The sequence below is a fragment of the Salvelinus fontinalis genome, unplaced genomic scaffold (genome assembly GCF_029448725.1).
Source record: "Salvelinus fontinalis isolate EN_2023a unplaced genomic scaffold, ASM2944872v1 scaffold_2301, whole genome shotgun sequence".
NCBI classification, from domain to species: Eukaryota; Metazoa; Chordata; class Actinopteri; order Salmoniformes; family Salmonidae; genus Salvelinus; species Salvelinus fontinalis.
In genome coordinates, this window is record NW_026602510.1 from 1 (window position 1) to 8,245 (window position 8,245).

General features: G+C 44.3%; 1 pseudogene; it reads left to right on the top strand.

Annotated features, from left to right (window-relative positions):
- The first annotated feature begins 3,540 nt into the window (after positions 1–3,540).
- Positions 3,541–7,969, top strand: LOC129850769 (ceramide kinase-like; annotated as a pseudogene).
- Positions 7,970–8,245: the final 276 nt, after the last annotated feature.

The following is an 8,245-nucleotide window of genomic DNA, read 5'->3' on the forward strand; positions in this document are numbered from 1 at the left end:
CCCGCTGGGAGATGTTCTTATTCTCCATGGATTTAACAGTGTCCCAGAACTTTTTTGAGTTTGTGTTGCAGGAAGCAAATTTCTGCTTGAAAAAGCTAGCCTTGGCTTTTCTAACTGCCTGGTTTCTAGCTTCCCTGAAAAGTTGCATATCACGGGGGCTCTTCGATGCTAATGCAGAACGCCATAGGATGTTTTTGTGTTGGTTAAGGGCAGTCAGGTTTGGAGAGAACCAAGGGCTATATCTGTTCCTGGTTCTAAATTTCTTGAATGGGGGCATGCTTATTTAAGATGGTGAGGAAGGCATTTAAAAAAAATAACCAGGCATCCTCTACTGATGGGATGAGATCAATATCCTTCCAGGATACCTCGGCCAGGTCGATTAGAAAGGCCTGCTCGCTGAAGTGTTTCAGGGAGCGTTTGACAGTGATGAGTGGAGGTTGTTTGACCCTGACCCATTACGGATGCAGGCAATGAGGCAGTGATCGCTGAGATCTTGGTTGAAAACAGCAGAGGTGTATTTAGAGGGCAAGTTGGTTAGGATGATATCTATGAGGGTGCCCGTGTTTACGGCTTTGGGGTGGTACCTGGTAGGTTCATTGATAATTTGTGTGAGATTGAGGGCATCAAGCTTAGATTGTAGGATGGCTGGGGTGTTAATTAAGCATGTTCCAGTTTAGGTCGCCTAGCAGCACGAGCTCTGAAGATAGATGGGGGGCAATCAGTTCACATATGGTGTCCAGAGCACAGCTGGGGGCAGAGGGTGGTCTATAGCAGGCGGCAACGGTGAGAGACTTGTTTTTAGAGAGGTGGATTTTTAAAAGTAGAAGTTCAAATTGTTTGGGAACAGACCTGGATAGTAGGACAGAACTCTGCAGGCTATCTTTGCAGTAGATTGCAACACCGCCCCCTTTGGCCGTTCTATCGTGTCTGAAAATGCTGTAGTTAGGGATGAAAATGTCCGAATTTTTGGTGGTCTTCCTAAGCCAGGATTCAGACACGGCTAAAACATCCGGGTTGGCAGAGTGTGCTAAAGCAGTGAACAAAACAAACTTAGGGAGGAGGCTTCTAATGTTAACATGCATGAAACCAAGGCTATTACGGTTACCGAAGTCATCAAAAGAGAGTGCCTGGGGAATAGGAGTGGAGGTAGGCACTGCAGGGCCTGGATTCACCTCTACATCACCAGAGGAGGATAAGGGTACGGCTAAAAGCTATGAGAATTGGTCGTCTAGAACAGAGAGTAAAAGGACGTTTCTGGGGGCGTTAAAATAGCTTAAAGGAATAATGTACAGACAAAGGTATGGTAGGATGTGAATACAGTGGAGGTAAACCTAGGTATAGAGTGATGATGAGAAAGATATTGTCTCTAGAAACATCATTGAAACCAGGTGATGTCATCGCATATGTGGGTGGTGGAACTGAAAGGTTGGATAAGGTATAGTGAGCAGGGCTAGAGGCTCTACAGTGAAATAAGCCAATAAACACTAAACAGAACAGCAAAGGACAAGGTATATTGACATTAAGGAGAGGCATGCTTAATCGAGTGATCATAAGGGTCCAGTGAGTAAAGGTTGGTTGGGGTCACGGCGATTCAGACTGCTGGCCGGGTAGCTGGCTATCGGTAGCAAGCTAGCATAGGATGGAGGTCTGTTTTTAGCCACCTTGTGCGTTTCCGTCGGTAGATTAGCGGGGTTCCGTGTGGTAGAGGGGATCAATCCAATTGGCAAAATCGATATAGTTATAGTGACCCAAGAAAAATTGTCCGATAGACTTATTCAGATAGCAGCCGATAAGACAGCTAATGATTAGCGGGCCCCAGATGAGCGTTCAGGTAAGGTCGCGACGGAGGTGCCAGTTGGATAACTCCCTCGGGCAGATAACGTCGGTAGTCAGTCGTGATAGCCCGGTGGGGCTCCGCATTGGCAGTAAAACGTGTCCCGATAGGTGATTGTAGCCCTAGAGTGGCTGATGGAACTCTTCAGCTGGCTAGCTCCGGAATAATGGATGTTAGCTCCGGGATCGACGTAAGCCCCGAATCGACGTAAGCCAATAGACACACGGTTTGCAGCTAGCTAGCTGCGAGATCCAGGTGTAAATGTCCAGAGTTTGCGGTTGAAATCCGGGGATATGGAGAAAAATAGGTTCGGTGTGTTCTGGTCTGAGTCGCGTTGTACAAAAGTGGCGATAGAGCTAAAGGAATAGCTGATGACCACAAACCGTGGTTAGCTGAAATACTAACGTTAGCCAGTAAACTGGTTAGCCTCTGGCTAGCTTCTGGCTAGCTTCTGGTTAGCTTCTGGTTAGCTTCTGGCTAGCTTCTGGCCAGCTTCTGGTTAGCTTCTGGCCAGCTTCTGGTTAGCTTCTGGCTAGCTTCTGGTTAGCTTCTGGCTAGCTTCTATTGTGGATTTTCAGATGAGGTAAATAATACTTTTTTTTGTAATTGGTGAGGCGGGTTGCAGGAGAGCGTGTTGAAGTTGAGTTTTTGGGGAAAAAATATATATAAAAGATATGCGAAGAAAGGTGTATATATATATATATATATATATACGGGACACGACAAAACGAGGACAAAAGGACGTCTGACTGCTATGCCATCTTGGATGAAGAATTTAAAAAATGGGAGATACATTTTGAAAGTATGCCTTATCTACTTTGATGAACTAGTTAAATGATTGTCAGACAGCTCTGCAACATAGGCTACCTAAATAGAATGACTAGACAGTACAGTATGGGGAGCACAGAGATAACGTTAGTTTTGTCTCGCTGACTGCTACTACCTGAGCAGAGATGAGATGACTTTAAGGAATGAAAAATAAGGAATTAATATACACAACTGATATTTGATTTCATAGTCATTTCTGTCACGATCGTGTGGAGGATTGACGGACCAAAACGCAGCAGTAGGAAAATAAGCCATCTCCTTTTATTGATGAAGAAGGCAAAAACGAAACAAACACACTTACGACCTAACCAAAACAATAAAGAAGCTAAATAACGATGTGCACACACAGGCTACAAACGTATCACATAGACAACTACTCACATCAAATGAAAGCCTATGGCTACCCTAAATATGGCTCCCAATCAGAGACAACAGAAATCAGCTGTCTCTAATTGGGAACTCATTCAGGCAACCATAGACTCTCCTAGACAACTAAACATACATAGACAACGCTAGACACATGTACTCAACACAAACCCATATACTACACCCAACACCCCCTTTACCATAGAATCACCCAAAACCAACAAAACACAAACATTCCCCATGTCACACCCTGACCTAACTAAAATAATAAAGAAAACAAAGAATACTAAGGCCAGGGCGTGACAATTTCCTATTTTCCATTGATGTCTACCAATGTGGACCTGACAGAGACGATGGAATATGTTAAATGTTTTGGCAGTTATTTCATTTTTTAAAGCATTAAATACATTAGCGAAAACCGTGATTATTTTTTCAATAATCGAACCGAAACCGAACCGACCTCAAAGAGCACTAATTGTTCAGTACTATTGCTTTCACTTGACTTTTTGCAGCTAGCAGACCCAAGCATTTGCTGGTGTACATCAACCCTTATGGGGGCAAGCAGCAAGGCAAGTGCATTATGAGCAGAAAGTCGCGCCTCTCTTCGCCTGTGCCTCCATCTCCACGGACGTGATTGGTGAGTTCCTGCCAAAGACATTAAACATGCTTTAATAAAAGATGAGTCTTTATGGGCCAAGTCAAATTGTTCACTCTAGGCAAATGGGCACAAGCTCTCTCAGGCCGCACAGGAATATGACATAATTTACGGCCGCCATCTATCATCCTAGTTCCTCATTGGAAAGGATGATGGTTGATGAATACTGGATTCCTTTACATCCCGTTTACTTCTCAGACTAGCGAAAGACTGGACATTTGTCAAAGTCATATATTTTAAAGAATTGCATTTAACTATACAGCTGCTTCGGTTGATATCAAATATTGATACAGTATTTGAACAATTGTATAAAAAAATAAATCTAAGGTGGGTGTGAAAATGTTTGCACATAAAATCAAACTATTCCTTTGGCTACAAATTGTTTCAATGTCTAACAATTAGAGAAGAGAAAAGGTCTACTTTAGGACTTCTGCTATCTCAGACTTCTTTATGGAAAATGCTTAGTCGATATATTGCTCCAAGCGAGTGAATGATTACTCCTTAAGTCCAAAATATCGATTTATGTAACAAATTAGGAAAACATCATGCGATATAAATGAATCAATTGTTAACCTGTTCAAGTTGACATTTCAAGTGTATCCCAACTACAGGAAGCACTTGAAAGACAAACGTGAAGCATGCTAAGACGTCTAACTCTTTCCTGGTAATTTGTTGTCATAGTTACAGAGCATGCCAATCATGCCAGGGACCACCTGAAGACAGAGGCGGAGTTAAAGAAATATGATGGGTGAGTCAAGGATGGAGATGTTCTCAATGTCATTGTCGCTATAGTAATCAAAGGTCTGTTTTAAAGACCTCTTTGTAGTCTGGTTTTCAGCTCAACCGTCACTAAATCATATTCAACCAATCACAGTTGAACTAAAAACACCCCTGGTCAAGTATATTAATCTCAAACGACAAACAAAAAGATCAGTTTTGTTGTTCTGACCTCTGTGTTACATGACCTTTGACCTCTATGCAGAGTAGTGTGTGTGGGTGGGGACGGCATGTTCAGCGAGATAGTTCAGGGCCTGGTCTCTCGAACACAGAGGGATAACGGAGTGGACCAGAACAGCCCGGAGGAGAAGCTGGTACCCTGTAGTCTCCACATCGACATTATACCCGCAGGTTAGTCAAGACCACACGCAGACATTCACAAGCACATGCATGTACACATTCTATACATGCCATCTGCAAGCATTCTCCTCTCTTGGTGTCTTGACAATATAGAATCTTATTTATATTTAATATTTTTGATTTAATGTAACAATGTTCTTGTCTATAGCTATTCTGTACGCTGTCATGTATTTTGTTTTATGTGGAAGAGTAGCTCCTGCATGTGCAACAGCTATTGGGATTCTAATAAAGTAAAAACACACATACCACTATGTTTACACAGCAATGATCACATCAATAGCCCAGTTTATGACATGACTGCGTATGTTTACAAACTAATGTCAACCATGAGGTCCATTTCATGTACACTACACTGTCTGTGTTGATTTCCGCGTTCCATTTTTCCATCTTACACACACACACACACACACCCTGGCCGTGATCCCACTCTCCAAGGGTGTTGGGATATGCAACAAAAAATAAAAAACATTTCCAATACACGCATGCATGTTAGTACACACGTGTACATGTATGAGAGAGGACAGTTTTAAGCACCCACCAAATTATTATTATTACAAACACACACACTGCTAGCTTTTGTCTGTGTAGGCAGGAACATAATGTATCATTGTCTTGTTTTGTGTGGTATCCAGGTTCAACGGACTGCATCTGCTATGCCACTGTCGGCATCAATGACCCTGTGACCTCAGCTTTACATGTCATAGTGGGTGGGTGCAGTTATCTATATTGAAATATTAACAGCACTTCCAATTAAATTGCCTTTAAAAATAGTGTAGCTGACATTTTTATACAGCACAGACTAGTAGCATAAGCATTCTTTATCACTGTTCCAGGTCATTCCTGGAGATTCATTGTGAATAGAAATGTCTCGTGTTTGTCACTTCTATGTTATCGCTATGGCATACTCCGCTGACCAACAAGTGACAGCCGTGACCTACTTATTCAAAGCTTTTGAAATAAGAGGAAACTGCTGGAGGTCAGTGTGGGTGGATGGGTGTGCAGGTGTGTTTTTTATAGTAAAAGGACATAGTGTGTCATCACACCTCTTTAAGACACTGTACCCCACACACACAGTATCTGTGGAGGATCACTCATACTAGACTTGGGGGGTGCGTGTCTTCACAGGAGACTCCCAGCCAATGGACGTGTGCTCGGTCCATCACAACAACACATTCTTGAGGTATTCCGTCTCCCTGCTTGGATACGGTTTCTACGGCGACGTGCTGGCAGACAGCGAGAGGAAACGCTGGATGGGATCAGCCAGATACGACTTTTCAGGTGGGTCAGAGGAGTAGCTTTAGCTGTTTTAGGAAATACAACCATACTGTTGCGGGAGTCTGTTGCTGTTGCTAGTGAAATGGCATGATGTCGTTTTGTGCAGGTTTTAAGACGTTCCTGACACATCACCACTATGAAGGGGCTGTGTCTTTTCTACCAGAAACTGACACACTGGGAACACCGCGAGATCAAGACCAGGTGTAGAGCTGGGTATGTAATACTGTACACGTACAACCTGTTGTGTAGTTTAGTATTACATGTTTGTCTAGATGGTGCAAAGGAGATTGCTCACTTGGTTAGCCAACTCCATTCCTGCTTTCCAGGTGCTTCATATGGCAGCGCAACGGGCAGCTGTATTCAGGGGATTCCCCAGAGGAATCCAAGACGGCTCCAGATGTCTCAGACAGAGGTAGGTACAGTATCTCTGCCTGAACTAACATATGGCCTCAACTCCACACGCTATGGGTCTCTACTGAAACCTGCTCAATGTTTTCACCACAAAGCCCGAACCTCTGGTTCTGCTCTATCCCAGAATATGAAATGTGGGGGGGGTAGTCAGAGGGAAGTTCCTGGCCATCAACGCAGCCAGTATGAGCTGTGCCTGTCCCCGTTGCCCCAAGGGCCTGTCCCCCGCCGCCCACCTTGCTGACTGCACCACTGACCTCATCCTCGTACGCAAGTGCTCCCGATTCAACTTCCTTCGCCACCTGCTACGCCACACCAGCAAAGACGACCAGGTAACCACAAGGGATGGGGCTACTGCAATGGTTTCTTGATTTCTGTGGGTACTCCAACCCGGGTCCATAGCAGTGATTGCATGAGATGGTTAACTCGCCACTTTCCTGTACCAGGGATTTCACTTTCTCACTTCTGTTCCTCCCCCCTTCAGTTTGACATGACCTTTGTAGAGGTGCACCGTGTGCGGCGCTTTCGCTTCACGCCGCGCCACTGCCAAAACGACTCGGAGCTGGACCTGAGGGAGAACGGCAAGCAGCTCTTCAGCCAGATCTGCCGGGACCACCCGGCCTGCAGCTGCAGCCCTGCCTATAGCAGCTGGAACTGTGACGGCGAGATCCTCCCACACGCTGCCATTGAAGTCGGGTACGCACCTCTCTACATGGAAATATAACACACTTCTAAAAGTTTATTTTCTGCACTGTGCTGTCTTCAACATTTGAATTGAATTCCTGGTACATTTACAGAGGTTCACTATCCACTATAGCGAAGAACAAATCATGAAAATCTTAAATGAATGTACCCCCTTCCTGCTATCCTTTTGCAATAAAGAGATGTTAACCAACACATAACGTGCTGTTCAACATTTGTAGAACTTCCGTTTGCGCGTGTTGGAATGTACGCTGCTCCAAATTATGAAGAATTGGTACAAAGCTTTGTTTATTTATAAACATAAACCCAATATTAAAGCATGTTTGAATGATTCTAGCTGCTTGCCTTGTTGGATGTTATTTCCCTGCACCTAAAAAGCATAGGATATTGGATGAACCAGAGCACTCTATGGGTACCAGATGCCAGCTCGCCTGTCACCTTAATGTGGTCATTTAATATGTCCTATATAGCTACAGTATACCACCAGACTGGCTAGAGTCACACTGAAAACTCAATGTACTGTAGCGTATCAACAGTTTATGCCCTGAAACATGTGACGCAGCAGGCTATTTCTGCCATTGCTGCGATGTCATTCCATGTTAATTTGCTGTTGTGTCTGAGCTGTGGTGTTTGAGGTTGCTGTTAGAAAAGTGTTGTGTATTTGTTGCACTTGCAGTGCTTGGTGTCCTGCGTATCATATTGCCTTCTGCACACACTGTTCCGTGTGTCTTTTCCACTCACTGTCGAGCTGGTCTTGCTGGTGCGACTCCTCACTGTCGAGCTGGTCTTGCTGGTGCGACCCCTCACTGTCGAGCTGGCCTTTCTGGTGCGACTCCTCACTGTCGAGCTGGTCTTGCTGCATTCTGGTTTAGATGTCATGCTGATGTGGTGATGCATTCTGGTTTAGATGTCATGCTGATGTGGTGATGCATTCTGGTTTAGATGTCATGCTGATGTGGTGATGCACTCTGGTTTAGATGTCATGCTGATGTGGTGATGCATTCTGGTTTAGATGTCATGCTGATGTGGTGATGCAGCCT